The 20,040-nt window shown below is 35.8% G+C and overlaps 1 long non-coding RNA gene across 2 annotated transcripts in view; it reads left to right on the top strand.

The window, feature by feature from the left end:
- The window catches only part of LOC116998351, a 67,936-nt gene extending 50,450 nt beyond the window's left edge, over positions 1-17,486 (top strand). The window contains exons 2-5 of one of the 2 annotated variants that reach the window (XR_004418360.1): positions 3,811-3,875; positions 15,052-15,120; positions 15,357-15,502; positions 17,281-17,486. This is a non-coding gene — a long non-coding RNA (uncharacterized LOC116998351). The remainder of the gene's footprint in view (positions 1-3,810; positions 3,876-15,051; positions 15,121-15,356; positions 15,503-17,280) is intronic. The other variant, XR_004418359.1, reaches the window with a different exon arrangement.
- The last annotated feature ends 2,554 nt before the right edge of the window (positions 17,487-20,040 follow it).

The raw sequence follows: 20,040 nt of genomic DNA, 5'->3' as shown, positions 1-20,040 counted from the left end.
ATTATTATTATTCTTTTAGACAATTAAGCATGCAAAATATGGACAAATCCTGCAAGATTAATATACCTCTTAATACATCAGAAGTAACAAAAATCAGCATATTAATAATTAATAAAATTCTGCATAACTGATAGCATTTTTTACTGTGAAGGTAAAATATGGGTTTTTTCATACTTAGAAGATTGATTTTAAAATTATCCCTCAATTTTTAAAGTCTTGCACATGGAGACTTTTAGAATGAAATGTAATAGAATTACATTTATTCCATAATGATAATTCTGGATTAATGTTTTCATTTTTGCAGTGCATAAATGCGTCTAAATTCAAGTTAACTGAAGCTGTGCAGATGATTTACAATGGGACATTAAGAAAGTAGACTCAACTGTCGTTCTGGATTAATTAAACCCTAATTTAAAGAGAATTTAGTGAATATCTACAATCCTCATTTTACTTGGAACCAAAACAGGAAAAAACCCTCATGAATATTAGACTAATTTTTTTCTCTCAAATATTCTCTTTTAATCCTTTTTAGTTGCTTTAGAATCTCATTTATTCCATCAGAGGCACTGAATTCTACAGCTGTGAAGGCGTTTCTAGAAAAAATAGTGGTCAAACTACATTTTTACATGTTAAAAACAGAATCCATACATCTTCAGAGGTCTGAGTTAATGAGATTAAATCTTACTGTTTTGAAAGCATTTCTGCAGCTTTTTGAAAATAAAAATGTTGTTTTTCATGAAGAGCATAAGACTGATCCTTAAAATATGAAAATCAGTTTTTTACCCAAAACATTTTATCCAAATTCTGTACAAGATGCTACCCTTTTATCTACATTGCAAAATGTGTACAGGTTTTGTGGAAATAATTGGTGTGATACAAAATGTTTATTTAGTTCTTACAGTCATTGTACTGCAAGGTAAGTGAATGCCCTCACTCCAGAGAGAAATTTTGTAAAAAATTCTTAGAATGACCAAAAGGAAAAGTAGCAGCTTAACAGCCCCAGCTCTCTAAGCCTGACTCCACAGGAGAGGGGGTCCAGCTCTGATCATCTCTGTGGTCCTTCTCTGGACTAACTCTAGCAGGTCCATGTCCTTTTATTGGGGACTCCAGGGCTGGATGCAGTTGTCCAGTGGAGTGTCAGAGGGGCAGAATCCCCTCCCTGGCCCGGCTGGCCATGCTGCTTTGAATGCAGCCCAGGATATGGTTGATTTTCAGGGCTGCAAGTGCAGACTGCCAGCTCATGTGCAGCTTTTTGTCCACCAATACCAACAAGACTTTCTCTTCAGGTGGACTCTCTAAATGCATCTACTCACACTGGCAATTAATTTGTGAAGCTCAAACATATTAAATATGAAACATTGTCAAGAGTTCAGGTGAAAGATTTTTTGATGTATCCAGTTAATTGTATTAAAACTGTCTAAATTAATTTTCTGCTCAGAAGGTACAAAACTACACCCTTCCCTAAGGAGAGAACTCCTAATACCTAGATGTCCTTCTAATTAGGTTGCACCAGTTTTTCTGATCCTAGCTGATGATGGAGCATTGCTCACACTGGGTTAATTTTGGGTTTATGGATACATTTTCCAGATTAAATAGAAAGTGTTTACTGCTACTTGGGAGTGCAGAAGATCCTAAACAAGGTTATTTTTGACAATATTATAGGCATATGTACTTGAAACTTGAGTTCACGCAAGTTCACCTTTGTCTTGGCTCTGAGTAACTGAAACCATTACACACATCTAAAAGCCTGAGTTTGTCAAATATCTTGCACTGTGTGCCAGTAAACCAGAAATTATACCTGGAGGAACTACAGTTAGGACTGATGATTGCACTTATGTAAAGACATTGGCACTACATGATTATTCAAGTTTTCCTACAGTCATCTGAAATACTGCTTTAGTATTCAATTTTGTTATATAGACTGCACAGAAAAAAACCAATCTGGGTTGCATGTAAAATATAAGTAGCAGGTAAATAAAAGAAGAAGATGAAAGCAAAATTTATTTTCCTTTTACTGAGAACTCCCTTTGGGATTATTTGAAAAGTCTTTTCATCCTAGCTGGACAATCAGTACAGAATCCTTGAGTTTAGTTTGCATCATCACCCTGGCAAGATATTGGCTCTAGCCAAGAACCTACTGACTTGAATTAACAGCAGGAACCAGAAGAAATAGAAGAAATAGAAGTCAGCCTTAAAATTTTGCAGATTTTTTAAAAAAATAACTTTCCCAAACACTTACAATGTTGTCATAGTATATGCATATTCTTTTGTGCAACCAGATGATTAAAAGGAAAATATTTGTTCACACTTCATTTTCATTTATTAAAGTGCTAGTGTAGTTACCCACTCAAGGAAAGAATATATTCAGGACAAATAAGTTGAATTTCAGAAATTAATAAGTAAAAGTAATTATACTAATTCTTGAAATTAATGAACTTCAAGCAAATCTGCACCAAAAGTCTATATTAATTTGTCTCTAAAAATACTTGCTTGAAGAATATTAAAAAATCATAACCTTGAGGCAGTAGGTCAAATTCAAATGGATTTATTTTGAATAAAAAGAAAATGAAATTTGAATGACATGTGCTTATTGGTTACTAGCATTCAAGATAATATTCAATGTAGTGAAGCATCATCTGGAAGGTCATGTAGAAACATGGTTCCTGACATTTAAGAAAGGTGTTTATAAACAATAAAAATTGAATGATCAAGTAAAGTATCTTAGAGCTGTTTTATACCAAGGTAGACTGAAATAATTTTGTCTGTTTGCCCCATAGAAGTTATGGCTGCTTTTTATAAAAAAAAATATGTTGGTTATGTAATCACCATGGAGTGAGAAGAAATGTTCAAGCAAAAGGAAAAAAGCAAGGGCAAAACTGAAAGCGTATAGATTATATACAAGAAAGAAAATGTCTTGTGGTCATCTATTCCTGTGCAAGATGTCTTATGTTTCCTTTAAAATGACATTAAGTTCACTGACTCTATTGACTTCCATGTACTTTCCCTTGTGTCATTGGTAGCTGGTTTGACAGAGTAGAAAGCTCATGACCCCTTGTGCTAAACGAAACTCTCCCTATGCTCAATTTTTATAAATCCCATTTCAGAGAATGTGGATACATGACTGAGGTCCCATTTGAGTTTTCTCTGGACCTTATGAGAGTCACTACTTCTGTAAATAAACAACATTATGGCAGATATGATCCCAGGAATGACAACATTTATATCTCCAGAGGAAGATGCAGAAGAATTATCTTACAAGGAAGGTACTTAATGTACTGCTGTCAAAGAGTAAGAGCTCAGCGTATTTTTTTTTCAGAAATATGAAGTTATTCCCCTATGCACCAAGTCAGTGTACGACAGCACTGATCCTACAGTCATATTGCAGACAGGGGAAACAGAACTATTACTAACATCAGTAAATGTCTTTATATTTTCCCATATTATTTTTTGCTACTTATATAATTCACAAAATGTAAGACTACATTGTTGTGTCAGATAGAACAGAGTACCTAAAATAGCAAGTGGATTGTTCTTTGATAACAGAAGGGCTCTAAATCCTAAATTATGCTCTGATTCTGTGGAGGTGGTGGAGCCACCATCCCTGGAGGTGTTCAACAACTGGACATACCACTTAGTGCCATGGTGGTAACCAGTCGAAGGTTGGATTCATTGGTCTTAGAGGTCTTTTCAACCTAAGTGTTTGTGTTATTCTATAATATTATTTACTGTTACATAAATCCTTTTAATTGTCCTATACAAGAAGATAAAGCCTTCTGTATTAATGTTTGTGCTTTTTGATATCGCCTACAGGTTGTCAGCCATTTAGCTCACTGCTCTTCCACCAGCTGGATGTCCTGGCCTTTATCAAGGTAAAGGTATGTTTACCTGCAGAAGAGTGTTCAGCTGCTGCATGGCACAGCTGTACAGGACAGCAGGTGGTGGTGCTGAGTTTTAGTAATCACAGTAGAAGCCTAGAGTTGAAGTTCTGAGGAAGTTTGTTTATTGTTTCAATTAGAATTGAAATTATTTAGTAGAAAATGTTATTTAAGATGAAAGAAGAGGTAGAGGCAGTTTAGACCAAGGTCTCATCACTGTGCTATGTCTGTGAGAGTGATCTCTCACTAATCTCATCAGGTGCCTGTGCAGGGGACAAAGCAGCAGCTGCTGCTGCAGAAGCAGTTCATTTGCCCTGGAAACAGTTCGTAACACACCTCCATAAAAGTCAAAGCAGATTATTTGTCTCTCCAGATTGCCAAATTCAGCCAAAAGGCCTAATCACGGCTGCGACATAAACATCATTATCAATGCCATCTGCAGGTGTAGTAGTACACTTTCAACATTTTTAGCAGAATAAGAGGAAAGATTTGTACAACAACCTCACCTTGCAGTCTAGGCCAGATACCTCTTACTATTACAGATATAACAACTTTAAAAAAATTCTTTGCAACTATATAATTACTTGTGATTGGTTAGTTTTGCAAAAACAGCAAAATCTTTGTCTGAGGGGTGACAAAGGAGCTTCTGCTACACATCTGATAGTTCCAATTCCAAGCCTACCTGAGCCTTTTTCATTTGATTACAGTTGGATTATAATTTGTGGGGTTTTTTTAAAATTTTATAAATTTCTACATAATATTTATAGTGTTTAATAAAAAAATCAATTTCCATAAAATCAAAGGCCTAATTTCAAGTTAGCACCTATGTATGTAGATGTATGCATGTATGCATATCCATGCTATAATATCTCACTATTACATTTTTTGTAGAATTAGAACAGATGCACAAATTTCATTTTATGTTCTAGTCCACATATTTTATCTGCTTTAGAAAAAGTTCTCAAAATATAGAATCCCTGCAGGCTCTTTAAAGCCAAATTTCTTGGAGTAAAAGAAGGAAATGTAACTTTCTAACTAGCTTATTTTGGCTCAGGTTTTTTCTGAGGCAGATGTTATAAATGAGGAGATGTGTCTGTTCTGGGCTTCAGTGTAGAAATAATTCACCACAGCAGACATAGTCCTTTCAATTTTACTGCCAGTTATGAGCTTGTGAGTAGCACACGATAGTGCCCTGATTAGTTTTTGTTTTCACTCTCTCATGATTATTGGTAGGACTGGTACAGAATGATAAGGGTATTCTTTCTGATAAATCTGATTTTGAAAGACAGCCCACTTTCTATGTCTTTGTTCACTTGGTTTTGTTAAATTAATCTAGCTATTAGCTCTATCAGTCCTTTTAAGAACTCATCTGCCTCACCCCTTACTGTCTTCAGGATACTTTTTTTCTCACTGATCTTTTGTAACACTATCTTGCCTGAGGTCTGAAATACATGAAGAAAACTCAGTGTTATTGAGGGAGCAATTAATCTATATTAATAGGATTTTTCCCTATTTTTCCCTTTATGTACAACTTGTGTACCTTTTAAACCTGAATATGGGTATGTTCTGAAGACTTTTTTCTTCATTGTAGTTGGGACCCAAAAATCTAAGAACCAGTTTTTGAATTTTTTTTTTTTTATTTTTTATTTTTTGGTGGCATATATTTTTAAGTAAACTGAAGTCTGGGTCTTGTTTCTACTGAAACCTGCAGAATATACTACATGTAAAAAAGGCAATTTCCTCTGAGACCCTCCTAGTTCCTCGTAATCTCTAGTGGTGATTACATATAAGATACCCAGTAATCAAAAAATTATTAACAATATGACCTTGGAAATGTCCATTTGACTCTGGGCAAAGAGGTGGGGAACTGGAGTTATTATTTAATGGGAAGTAATTTTAATTTGCCTAAGATCATGTGACAGAGCCAATGGCTGAACTTGTGGGTACAGTTCTGGTCTCATCTTAGGTGATAAAATTTGATTTATCTAACCTACTTCAGTGTAACCAAGGCTTCAGCCCTGACTGATGGCATAGTAGATTAATTACAAGGGAACCAAGTGAACTAGTGTGTGATGGTGTTTCAATAATTTTCCTCAAACAGAAAATTTTTATATTATGCCCTAATACTATTTGAAAAAAGATGCAGTAACCACCATGGTGTTCATTATAATAAACACCAGGTTGGTGTTCTAACATGTTCACAAACAAGATGTTCCATTCTGAGTTTTGTATGAAATTTGTGCTCTTATACACCTCAAAATGAAATATCTTCAAAAATTATTAACATGTCAATAAAGTTTACATAATAAATTTAGATTATTGTGGAATACTCCCTTTTTTTGCATTACAGTCATTAAATTAATATATGATTAATATAAATTGGAATTCTGTATAGTTCAGGATAAACATTTTTTTTATAGGTACATTTTTTTAATAGGTATATATTTATAGAATGAGTTTTCAGGACTGAAAACACTTAAATTTGAGAAATCAGTTATATAAATGAATATTTAGATATCTCATTCCTAGGGAAATTAAAAATTGTTCTGTTTAAACATCTCTGTCTCCGTTTTCCTTCTAAATGGCACATTGAATGAAATTGTTTTAGAAGCACTTCTGACATCCCTGCTTGTATTGTGAAACACCCTTTTTATTGTACTTATGATGCAATGAAAGGGGACATGCCAGCAGTGAGTCCAGAATATTTGATTTTGAAGAGTAATTATCACTGTTAAATACCCTCTATCATTATTTTTCGTATCACAAACTTGCTTGATGTATCAGAAATTGTGGATAGAAAAGAAAAAGTTTGTGTGCAAAATCATCAAATTAAAAAAATTCTGATACAATTTTATTCTTCTCTCATCCCTGTAGAAAAAAGGAAAATGCTTTCTGAATTATATATTTTTTAGATATTTTCCAAACTGAGCCTATCTGTGCTACATTTTGGGAAAATGAGTTTTGTGCTGCTTTCATCATGGTGCACTATTGAGATAGTATAGTGTAATGGTCTTGATTGCTTTAATTGGATCATTACATTCTAATACAGAAGACTTTGTTATGAAATCTTAATTTTGGGAACATCAGAATTTCCTGAAGAACAGCAATAGAATGGAAACTTTTAATGTGTGGCAAAAGTGAATCCTCAGAGAAGGGTTTTTCAGAAAGTATCCAGATTTTGTGTAGATGCAACTCTAAGGCTTAGAAAGGCACATAGAAATTATTTTGTTGTTGTATCTTGCTAAAAAAACGGCATTTCTTCATTCTTAAAATTCTCTTAAGGAAGTTGAACATATACTTGTAAATAGTAAAAGACGTCTTTTTCAATATGTGTCTTTCCTCAAATCACTGTGCTGCAGTTTGCTGTATTTTAGCCATGGAGAAAATGGCAATGTTTACCAGCTCACTGTATGTTTGTTTTCATTCTTGTTTGCTAAATACTGATTAAGAACAAAAATTAATTCTGAAATCTCAAATGTTTATAAAACTGATGGGCAAAAAGCTAAACAAAATGGTACCTTATTTTCGCTAGCAACAGTCATGCATGATAATAAATGTCACAATGTTTTTTTTAAAAGATGGTTCATGTTTAGGTTTAGTTATCAAAATCCACAGCATATAGGCTGACAGCTTTTGAAATACATAAACTATTTCTGTCTTTTTTGTTTCCATGGCAACTGAGTGCTCAAAGCTTTAGTTTTTCACTTGTGGAAGAGAAAAACACCCTCTCAGAGTAGGATCTGGAATAGTCTGGAACAAAAGAAGAATGGGCGAAATGGAAAATTAAACAACTACAATGGCATCGCCACCCTCTCCCTCAAAATAACTCAAAAACCAACCAATCCCAAACAAGCCTAGCACAAAGCATTTCTCCTTCAGTTTGATGTTATGGATTTTTTTTTTTAGTTGATAGGTGCTTTGCTTTAGACATTTATGTAATCAAAGGCTGGTCCATTTCACTTTGCAGTGCTTCAGGAGAGTAAAATGTTCACAGTGACATTTATTTAGTTGATCACTTTGTTCACCTTGAAATGGAATTTAATTATAAACATAAGCTTAATAGATACTCTATATCTTCTTTCATAAAGAATGCTGCTATTCAGAAATGTGTCATTGAGACTGCCACTCTTTCTAATTTTGATTTGTTTTGCTTAAAAACCTGTTTTAAAGAGGAATGCTGGTTTTTTTCAAAATATTTTGGTAAGATTTACCACATGAACAAAACTATTTTACCAAATTGAAAGGGATATTTATGCATATGTAGAACTATATTTATTTAAGTTGCAAAACATTAATCTGGAACAGAATTGAAAGAGAAACACGGTAATGGGAATTATACGATGTGGGTAATATTTGACTAGGAAGATGTTACAGTTTAAAGGGTTTCCAAGCATACTCAATTTTCCTAAAAAAACCTGAAAAATAAAAGCAAGAGAATGTCCCTGAACTATTCATCCCCTGCAAGAAGTAGCAACACACATTCAACAAATAAGAAAACTTGATTGCTTTCAGTCATTCATGGGAATGGATTAATGGATTTAATGTTTTCCATTTATACAAATATGCAGATTTCACCTTAGTCTTACTTGCTAATTTGTCAAGTACATATAGTATTCATGAAAGAAGGTATTAATGCTACATAATATATGCAAACAGATTTTAAGTGCAGTGAAATTCATTTTATCACACTATTCTGTACCATCTCTCTTATAAAATTAACATGCATGCAATAGTCCTTTCTTCTGTGACAAGAGGTGCAACTGGAATAAATCTGTTGTCAAAAGGTATCATACTGATTTCAAACTGAACTGTTATTGATTTATATTAGCAAATTTAAGACAATAAAGTTATGTATGATTTTAAATTAAAATAATTTCATTTGTCAAAAACATAACCTATTGAACTAGAATTAAATTTGAACTAGCTGCATACAACATTTTGTACAGCATGCAAAAAGCCGATTTAAAATAGGCTATAGTGGCAGTACATTCCTTTTAGAATACAGGGTTTTATCAAGGAGGCATTATCAAGGATGCATTATCCCTAATGCATAATGTCCTGATTAACCAAAACAACTCCATTCCGTTCCATTCCAGTCTACTGGTTAAAGGCCATATAAAATGATATATGAATGAATACATTCTGGAATGGCTTCCTGGTGTCTGTTTTCCTTTGTCGAATAAATACATAAAAATATTCCTTTTAATAGCTGGAATACATACTGGTTCAGCAGACCATGAAGATATCCTACAGCATACATAATATGTGCCCTTAAAGGAGAGCAAGCCTTCTGAAGTACTCACTGCTCTGGTTTGAATGAAGCACTCAGGATTTTTGTGTATATATAACAGCTATTTGTAGATATGTGTTTGTGATAAATTTCAACCTTCCATCCTATTTATTCCAGGGATATGATCAGTAAACCTTAGCTTTGGTTCAGATAAATGTGAAAGCTGCAACTCCTTCTATTGTCTTATTTTTATCTGCTCTAAATTTGCAGCTGAGAAAGGAATGGTATCAATCAAAAACTGCCAGGTTTGATAGGAATTTCATGCACCACATAAAAATTTTGGAAAAAAAAATTAAACTAGTCAACAGATAATTAAAAACTTTGCAGCAAAAGTTGAATATTTTGTGAGTTTTCTAAACTTTTTTATGTCATCCACACAAAAAAACACCCTGAAAAATCCATATTTACTATATATTTGAAAAACAAAACTGTTATTTGACTTGTAGAATAATAACATGGTTTGATTCAAAGGAATCTTGAAAATCACCTAGTTCCAGCGCCCCTGTTTGTGTGCAGGGACACCTTCAATTAGACCAGGTTGCTCAAGTAAATCCCTGTCCAACTTGGCCTTGAACACCTCCACAGATGGTTCATCCACAACCTTACCGGGTAACCGGTGTGAGTGCTTCCCCACCCTCACAGGAGAGAATTTTCCTCTAATATCCAATCTAAATGTATTTTCTTTCATTTTGAACCCATTCTCCCCTGCCTCTCTTTACATGCTCATGTCAATGGTCTCTCTCTCTTCTGCAAGTTTTGTTAAGGTTCTGGAGGGCTGCAATTAGGTCACCCAGAAGCCTTCTCTCTTCCAGGCTGAACAACACCATTTTTCTCAGCCTTTTCTCACTGGAGAGGTGCTCCAGCCCCCTGATCACCTCGGTGTTCCTCCTCTGGAGTCACTCCAGCAGGTCCATGTCCTTCCTGTGTTGGCACCCAGAGCTGTACACAGCCCTGCAGGTGTGGTCTGACAGAGCAGAGCAGAGGGGCAGAATCCTCTCCCTGGCCCTGCTTTGAATGCAGCCCAGGATATGATTTGGCAATGCTATTGGACCCTACACCTTCTCTCTAATACTGTCAAATTTTTTCAGATACATATTCTAACGTTTCACGGGACAATGTTTCAGGTACATATACTTACAATGAAGTTTGCAGATTCTTTAGTTCTAAGTTATAAAAACTACTTCTGAATTAGTTCCAAGGATGAAGATTCTGCATCCACTGTTGGCTACCTCTTCCAGAGACTGAAATTAGTGAGCTGATGAGCTTAGTAAATTGTGTTTGAAAGAGCTGGATGCACCCAAACATCCAAGTCTTACTAGAAAACTCTCCTACACTTATTTTAATGTAATATTATTTTTAATAATGTATTTTATTTGTTTGGATAGCTCTCATGAATTCAGATCCACTCGGGGTCTGATAATTTAGAGTGTTTCTTTTTGTGCTTCTGATAAACTAATGAAGTTTATCAAGCAATATCCTGCTTCCATTATGTGAGATTAGTGTATAGAAGGAAAGTTGGAAGATATATTGGAGAATTGTTTTCCACATCTGTCTGGGGTTACAATTCAGTATGTGATAAAAGGTATCTATTCTATCACCATCTGTTGAGGGTGGGGGCAGTGATCCTTATCTCCATGGCAGATATTCTGCTAATGGGCCGTCCATTGAAACCAGGCAGGGCATTGTTCTTTATCTTTTCACAACCCATCCTTCCTCCAGCGAGTCATTTTCTGCTAATGGCCCATTGAGTCCCACTGTGTGACTGATAAAATTACTGCATCCCATTGGAAGTTGCTCCAGCCAGGGAGAAGAGCCCAACATTTCTTACCAAGATAAAAACAGAGGTTTTGGGACACTAAGGGAGCCCCTTTTTCCACTGGACTCCAGAGGAAAACCGGATTTCTCCACATCACCACTGGAGCTCCGGAGGGAAACTGCACCTTCCACAGGAGCACTGCTCCAACTGAATCACATCTGTCACTGCAGGAGGATGCAGCCACCATTTAATGGGACTGCTGCCAACACCCTGCCTGATGGGGTGTCAGGTTGTACTCTGACTTTGTCAGAGTTTGGAGTTTGTTTCTTTGTAGTACTGTATTTCTATTTTGATTCCCCTAGAAAAGAACTGTTAATCCTAATTCCCATATCTTTCCCTGAGAGCTGCTTGATTTCAAAATTATAATAATTTGGAGGGACGGGGTTTACATTCTCCATTTCAAAGAGAGGCTCCTGCCTTTCTCAGCAGACACCCGTCCTCCAAACTAGGACAACGTCTCACTGAAATATGTCATGGTGTGTAGACTACACATGGATGTTAAATACAGTATTCTCAAACTTGGGAATTCCTAAGTACTTCTGAGAAAGAGTGCTGTTTCTAACAATATACAGCAGCACTGGTCTTAGCTATGGATTACATAATGTTGTGACATGAATGTGATTCAACTCTTTAATTGATTATTTTTAATCACTTCTAAGAGAATTCTGGATTTTCTACAATTTTTTAAAATTAAATTGGTTAAATTTTATTTTTCATTTTCTCAAGCAAGTAAAATAAAATTTTAAAAATTGGACCATTTCAGATTTCAGAAACATTGACAGTGAGTAAGTTCATATTCATTCTGAAAAAGAAAGACTGTTTGCTAACCCACCTAGTCTTAAACAAGTAGATTTTCAAATGGCTTTTCATTTTCAGTAAACACTGGAGAGCAGAGAAAATGTGAGAAGGGACGGATGTTTAGTTTATTCTTGTAAAAGATAGAGAAGTTATATTTATTGAGAGAGTACACTGTTCAGATTCACAGAGAGAGTATGCCCTCAATTTCACAGCACTATACCAGTGTTCATTCAACTGATGAAGTTCTCAACTCAAAGGGCAGTGTACACTTTGTTCTAAGTTCCTGCTGGAATGGAAAAGCTGACAGGGGGAAACTTGCACAAAGGATATTGTGCTGTTAAAGTTTGTTCAAAGCGACAGTTGTAAGATCTCTTTGAAATGAAATTGAAAAGGAAAAACCAATTTTCTTTGAGGACAAAGTTCAGCTCATTTGTTGTTCCTTACCTGTCTAATTTCCTTCCCGGTAAAAGAAATTTTGACTAGGTCTATTTGAAAATGTAGTTTATACTAGTACAGGCATAGCTCAGAAAGTTTAATTCCAGTTAACATAATATTTGTAGACTGTAAGTAAAAATTAATTTCTTTCTGTTTAGGATAATACAGATGCCAAATTTTGCTGAAAGGATTGGATTTTTTTTTTTTTTTTAAGATAGGTAACATGATTTTTAATGGATTTTTCATTCACTTCTTGGCTAGTGAATAAATAGTGAGATTTAAGATATTTCAAGAATAAGTTGAGCTCCTAGAAAACATAAGCTATTTGGGAAAAATTTAACTACCAACCCAGATAACTGCTCAATTCAAATCCACTAAATATTTTAAAGATTTCCAAAATATATAATCTCAATATATATTAATTTGACTTCAGGTTATGTTAAAATGAATTATAAATATATAATAAAAAGTGTTTATTAATTATGAAATTCTAAAGTGTATATGATTATAATTATGAAAATAAAAGCTAATAAAAACACCACCTGTTTTATGAAAGGATTGAATATTTGGATAAAGAAGATATTTGGATGTAGTGAAATTTAATTCAAAATGTACAGTGTTTATGTTTCAGAGTGTTTTGGAGAAGCTGGTTAACTGGCAGTCTGCAAAATATTTCCGTTTTCCCCTGTTTTTCATGGAAAGGAGTCTATCTCCTGTAGTACTTGTAAATGCATAACATATATATATATATATATATATAAAATGGTAGATTTGATCTAAGGACAAAATTATTGACATTTATTTATTACCTACTTCAAGAGCAACATACCTCTCTGTCACTGTATATTTATCACAACCCCTTATCCCACTTCTATGTTAATACAGTGTCTATACTCAAGACTAACTCAATCCATCTGTCCATTAACAAAATTTTTAAAAGGGCAGTGACTAAACATGTTTGGAAAAATCCCTCTAAAGTGATGGTTATGCAAGTCAATATTTCTTCTCCATTATGGCCAGATTAATCACAACTTTTATCACAGGTATATATTAACCCATGCCAGATTTCCAGTTTTAATATTATTCTTCAACCCTGTGCTGAGCCAATCTACTCTAAGCTGTTTCAGTCAATACCTGATCAACACGATCAACTAGTGGATCTGGGGAGTTGTCCACACTACAGCTTAAAATAGAATTAATAATGCTATAATAAATGATATCTAATTTTGTAACTGTGATGAAATTTGTTGTTGAGGGACTGATTTAGCAAGGTTTGCGCTGTGGAGAGATGACTCTCAAAAGGATCATGGAATGATGTCTGTGAGTGGATAAGCTTGCTTTTCTGTCTCAGCAGAGTTTGTTGACATGCAGACAACTATTTTACAGTACCTGTATCTAAAGGTAGGGCATTGATTCAAATGTGTTTTGGCCCACCCTTTAGGGTAAATGACTTTATACTGGTATTTTTTCCATAGAGACTAATCCCTAAATGGTGTAATGCAGCTCATCTCCCACAGCTGAAGTGTGATACAATTACAAGTTTACAGATGGACATCTGAAGCATAGAAGTAGCTTGCCTAAAATCAAACACTAGTGTTACCCAGAGTAACACTAGGGAGAGCACTTGAAATCCCCCTTACCTTTTCTTCTTTTTTTTTTTTTTTTTAGTAGTTTTTAATACATAACAAAATGAGAACAAACAATCTTTTAAAATTTATTCTTTATGGTCTAAGAAGATAAGCAGACTGATCATAATTACCAATAAAAGAAACTGAACATATATGTTGGAACATTCACAGTATGTGGAACATATGTATTCATAACATGGCCACACGGATGACAAAACAATATTATCATCAGTGCGAAGTAACTGAACTTGAGTCAAGAGCTGCTTTCAGAAACTGTGGTTATTCAGAAGTAAGAATATGCAACATTGGCTTGCCATCAGTTTTCAAAACAAGTGCCTTTTCCTTCAGCCCTGGAAAACTGTCTCCAGAATCATTGCCTAGAGGAAGTCTTTTTGTTTGGTTTTCTGATAATGATAATGGTCTGGCATCATTAGGAGAGAAAACTGTGTCCTTTAAAGGGTGATAACGCATCCTGGAGGGATAACAGAAAGCATATACTCATCCCAAAATTTTAGGATGTTGGTTCTAACCCGGGGAGGGTTTTGTTGAATCATATGCACTGATGGACAAACACATTTAAATTTTTATTAAAGGTACACTGTATTTTGGTAACATGCTGCTGAGACCTAAGAATTTTTTTTATATTTTTCTAGCCTGTTCTGAAGCTAAGCATATTAAAAACCTACTTTGCTGCCAGAAGCCAAAAGTGACGTTTGGCTCAACCTCTTTTCAATGGGTGAATCACAGCCAGTTCACATCATGGCTTACATTGCTGGAAAAACATCAACAGACTGGCATAACAGAAGTAGGTTAAGCTTCTGTTTAGTTTGCAGACTGGCAAACAGATGAGGATCACTGGTATTTCAATTATCAGTGAGCCAATGGCCTCTTCTGGGTACAAAGGAACTGAAAGACGTTCAGTCCTAAAAAACCTCAACAGTAGTGTAACATTTGCTCTCAATTACTCCTTATATGACAGGATTTCTGATGGAAACAGAGTTCAGAAAATATCAGCATGCTATGATTATGCTACAGTAATCTGTCAGGTAGTCATAAGGCTGGAAAAAGGTGCACTGTTTCAACCACAGAACAATTTTCTGCTTGTTAGAAACAATGCATACTTTTAGAGAGGAGAGATATGTGTGCATTTATGATAGGCACTTTGACAAGATGCCTTTTTGTGGCTAATTTTGTGCAATTAAATTTCAGGCAAGGATGTGGTTTGAACCTGAGATTACCAGAATGAATCTGCTGCCCTGACAGTAAAAGTAAACACAAGTAAGCCAGCTAACTCCTTGCTTGATCTACATATCTTAGGGCTCATGCCTGTGGGTAAAAAAATGTCAACCAAAGATTACAGGAAAAACATTATTTGATATGATAGGCATATGTGGTTATGCCTAGTTGGTTTCAACTGACAGAAAAAGCTGGTGCATCGTTCCATTCATGTGTAGTATTTTAAATATGAATTTGTTTCAGATATAAGTCAGCTAATAGATAACCTTCTTTTCAAGGAATGGATGACTCAGGGCTGTGATGTGATGAAGTTGAAGATGGTTTGCCTCAGAAGAGCGGAGGGGAGTAGCCTAGGGAAGTAGACAGAGTATGAGCATACCTGTGGCACTTCGGGATGATGCTGATTCAACAATAAGCTGAAAAGGTGAAGCTATGGTTGTATTTATGGTGATTATATCAACCGGGTTCAAAAGAAGGTGGAGAGATGGAATGAAATTGGTAGTTGACATGTATGTCATGGATTAAACAAAAAAAAAGGAAACTTGTGTTTATGAAAATTAGATCTTGAATTTTAACGAAGTACAATGTTTTACTTTGCTTACATGGGCAGCTTTTTTATTTTTATTTATTAAACTGTATTTATCTCAACCCATAAATTTTCTAGATTTAAGATTTCCTTTCTCTCTAATCCCACTGGTGGGCGACTGAGTGAGCAGCTGCACAGTGCTTGGTTGCTGTCTGGGGTAAAACCACATCAAAAAACAGAGTTACTAACACAATATATTTTCATGTCACTAAAGTAGACAAATAATTACTGGAAAGCAGAAGAAATCCCTGTGAGTAAATAAAACCTGTTTATTTGCCCACAGATGTAAAAGAGACTATTCCTGCCATTTACTCAGGCACAAAAAAAAATCTACAGTAATTTCACGAATACAAGCTGCAGCAATTTGACAAAAATTTTGGTGGAAACCCGGAAGTGCGGCTAATAGTCGGGGGTGGCTAATATGTGAATAATTTTCTGACATTTACAACCCCAGACGTGCCAGCCAGAGTGCCGAGCCAAGCACCTGCCAGTAAAAACCGGCATTTCGCAATTGTTACAGTGTTACCGTGTTGCCCTGGCTCCCTGCAGGCAGCACGGGGGACGGGGAGAGAGGCGGGAGAGCTCTCTTCCCTCCTCTGCCGCAGCCCAGGGGAGGAGGGTGGGGGGGGGGGCACCGCCGTTGCCGCGGCCCGGGGAGGACGTGGCGGGGGCACCGCCATTGCCGCGGCTCCGGGAGCCGACGGGAGCCCTACGCAGCCATTGACGTGGCCCGGGGAGGGGGGGGGAAGTGCACGCCGCCATTGCCGCGGCCCGGGGTGGGGGGGGGTAGTGCGCGCCGCCATTGCCACGGCCCGGGGAGGAAGGGGGAAGTGCGCGCCGCCATTGCCGCGTCTCGGGGAGCCGACGGGAGCCCCGCGCAGCCATTGCCGCGGCCCGGGGAGGAGGCGGGGTGCTTTGTCCGCGCCTGCCGCCAGCGCCACGGGTGTGGGAAAGCTCCGTCCCCGCCCTCCGCCACTGCTGTAGGAGCGGGGGAAGCTCCGTCCCTGCCTGCCACCACGGAGCAGCACCGACCCGGGGTGACCGAGCCCAGTGGCAGCGGCGGCCGGCCCCGAGCGGCAGCACCGGGCTGGGCCACCTGGCCCCGTCGGTGGCCCCTAGCGGGCCGAGCCTGCACAGCCTTAGCTCAGCCAGTAAACCCCACCCTCCCGCGGTTCTGTTACTAATTGCACGCGGGTCCTCGCTGCGAACGACAGAGCGGCTTATATTCGTGTGCGGCTTATCTATGGACAAAAACCGAAATATTTGCCAACACCCAGAGATGCGGCTTATACTCAGTGAGGCTTGTATTCGTGAATTTACCGTATTTAGAAAAATTCTCATATGTTAAAGCAAATTTATATGGTGTTTTAATGAGTGATGAAGAATGAAATGTTACCATTCTATCAAGTTTATACTTAAAAACTTTTCCCATTATTTTAACTTTTTAACATTTGCATTGAGTAAGTTGGCAAGAGCTTTCAAAACCCAAGTAGTGTAACTTGAAAGCCAACTGCACAAAACAATCAGGGTCTAGCGGGTGTATAATAAAATATGCCAGACTGTGTCATTATAATGCAATTTTGGAAGAATTATACATATTCATTCTTTTCATTTAGCAGCTGAATGACAACAAGCAGGTGAGAACATCTATATGATACATCAAGCAAGACAGTTGCCATTATGAACAAAACATAAAAGAGTGTGACAGAGCTGAAAAATGGAAGGAATGTTCTGTTCATACCTTGCAGGCATTGTTATTTTTTGATAGTGAAATGAAGCTTGCTGTGGAGAGGGGTATGTCTTGTTGTCATTGTAGGTAACATTTCTGTGACAAATTGTAAGAAGTGTGTATTTCTTAATAAAAATTCTCAATAAGTTATTTAAAGGTATTCTTAGTTTAAGGAAACTGACAGGTTCTTCTCATTTCTATTGTTATGTACGTGAATTTTTTTCTTTCTTCCAAATGAAGGCTAGATTCACTAATGAACTCCAAAAGCATAACTTTCTGTTGTAATAATGAAAAATAAAATTATACCATGACATTACTGAATGGCAAAGTAATCAACTCCCTTCCCTATTTCTACAATGTGTTTTTGGATGGCAAAATGCTTCTTTGTGTCTGTAAAATAAATAATTAGAAGGTCCCTTCTGAACCCTGATTTTTCCCTTCCTCTCCAAAGTTTTTCAATGCAATACTGACAAGTCGCTGTCTCTTGTCCTTCAAGCCACAGTCATTCTCTGACAAATTTTATCAAAACAGATCTGTCTGTAAAGAATTAAGAGTTGTTGCTTTGTAACAAGATTATATTAAAAAACATAAACTTACAAAGGCTTGTCAAATATTCTAGACAAAGCAAAAATATTATTGATGTTTTGGTCTGGGCCATATTTTCAATAACAGATATTCTGGAATAAAGAATTGAAAACACAATTGAAACTACTAGACAACATTGAGACCACTGTTAACTTTTGTTGTTTCTGCAGCAAGACATTAAATTATAAAATTTTGTTTGGGATTATTCACATTTCTTCAGGAGAAAAACAACATTAGATGTTAGCCAGTGGTTATTCACAACACCTGAAACATTGCAAGACATAATATTTCATAGCAGAAAGACTAATTCTGATATGTGGGAGATTTGATGGATAAATCTTGAACCACTTATAAAATCTGATTGGACAGGAAAATATGTGTTATTGGATGCTGAATTATAATCAGTGATCACTGAAACTTAATCTTTTTTTCCTCCCAATATAAAAAATAATTTGGCATGAGTTTATACATAAATCTGTCTATTATTTTCAACACCATTACCAAATTAGCCATTTTAGCGACTGTGAGAGACTGGACATCTAGTGGAAGAGGTACAAAAGTAAAATTACTTTTTATTTGGCATCAAACACATATTTTGTTTGATACCACATATTTTCAAAATAGAAGAGTGTGGGGGCATCCATCCTTTAGTAACCTTTAAAACCTATAGGACTTGAACATTTTTTTGACAATTGACATAATACCTGAAAAGAAATAATACTTTAAGACCTTTTTCTCTATTCTTGACATTATCATCTAAGATTTTTCCCTTCCTTGCAAGTCAGATAATTTTCTCTCTTGATCTACAATTAATTTTCTTTGTATGGAAACATTTGCATTTCTTTTCATCTCATTCCTTATCTTTCTGAATTATAAGTGCAGATAAATACAATTTCCCCCTCATATTTGTTGCGTCTTTAATTTTGGCATTCTTTACATTAATGACAGACAATCTTAAACATCAAATCTGATTGCATACTGACTGTATTTTTTCTTTAGGCTTAAATGGCAATTATAAGATCTGCAAACAGCAGATGGGTAGAAGAATTTGAATTGTTTTGCCATACCAGAGATGTGCTGAGAATTTTGGCAAGCATATGAACTATTTGAATGGGTAATGAAAATACTGGGCATGGGATATATGAAACAAAATACTGTGAGATAAAACAAGCTACTCAGTCTGCTCAGTATGTTTGTCTGTGGTGAAGGAAAACAAAAGCAGTTCTGAGAGCAATGTCAGTGAATACAGGAACCTGAAAGGACTCGGCTCATATTTCAGGACAATATTTGTTGTGGAATTTCCAGACAGCAAAGCAAATGATTATAAAACTTATCAGTTTTATAGAATCATTTAGGTTGAAAAAAGATCTTTAGGATTAAGACCAACAATAAACGTAACACTGCCATCTCTACCACTAATAACTACATAGAAAATGATTGACATGTATCATGTCCAATGTAACTGTTCATAAGTAATGATGCAGATGAACACCTAAAGGAAGTCTGTGGATAACAAAAATCAGTTTCAAAACTTGATGGCTCAAGTTCAGAAACTTGAAAGAAAATTCTGTTATATATGAAGGGAATAAAACAAAATCGCCTTGATTTTCTGAAACATTCGAAAGTGTACAGGCTACTCTGGTATCCATTTCTATATTTCATTTATATGCTTGCAGCATTTAGTAAATAGAAATATTTTTAATTTATTTTATTTGTTTTACTGTCACTGATTTTTCATTGTGCTGTCAGTTGGTGTCCAATGTCCATAAAATATAAAATATTTTGTCTTTACATAGCATAATTTTTTAGATCACTGTTAGTTTGTCTCAAAATTTTTCACTCTTTTAAAATCAAATTTTCTTCTTTTTTCAGCCATTTTCAGCTAAAAATGCACATGGTTACTGAAAAGAATAATGCTTAATATTTAGGATTGTAGCTTAAAGATAAAAAAATATTATTTAGAACACAGTCACTCAGAAGATCCTGTTATCACTCTTAACAAGAACAGTAATGAATTAATTACAAACATTAAAATTATAAAGTAACAGCTGATAACGTTAAT

Source organism: Catharus ustulatus, chromosome 6 (genome assembly GCF_009819885.2).
Source record: "Catharus ustulatus isolate bCatUst1 chromosome 6, bCatUst1.pri.v2, whole genome shotgun sequence".
Classification (NCBI taxonomy): domain Eukaryota; kingdom Metazoa; phylum Chordata; class Aves; order Passeriformes; family Turdidae; genus Catharus; species Catharus ustulatus.
Note: the sequence above shows the minus strand (reverse complement) of the source record. Positions and strands in the feature narration are given on the sequence as shown.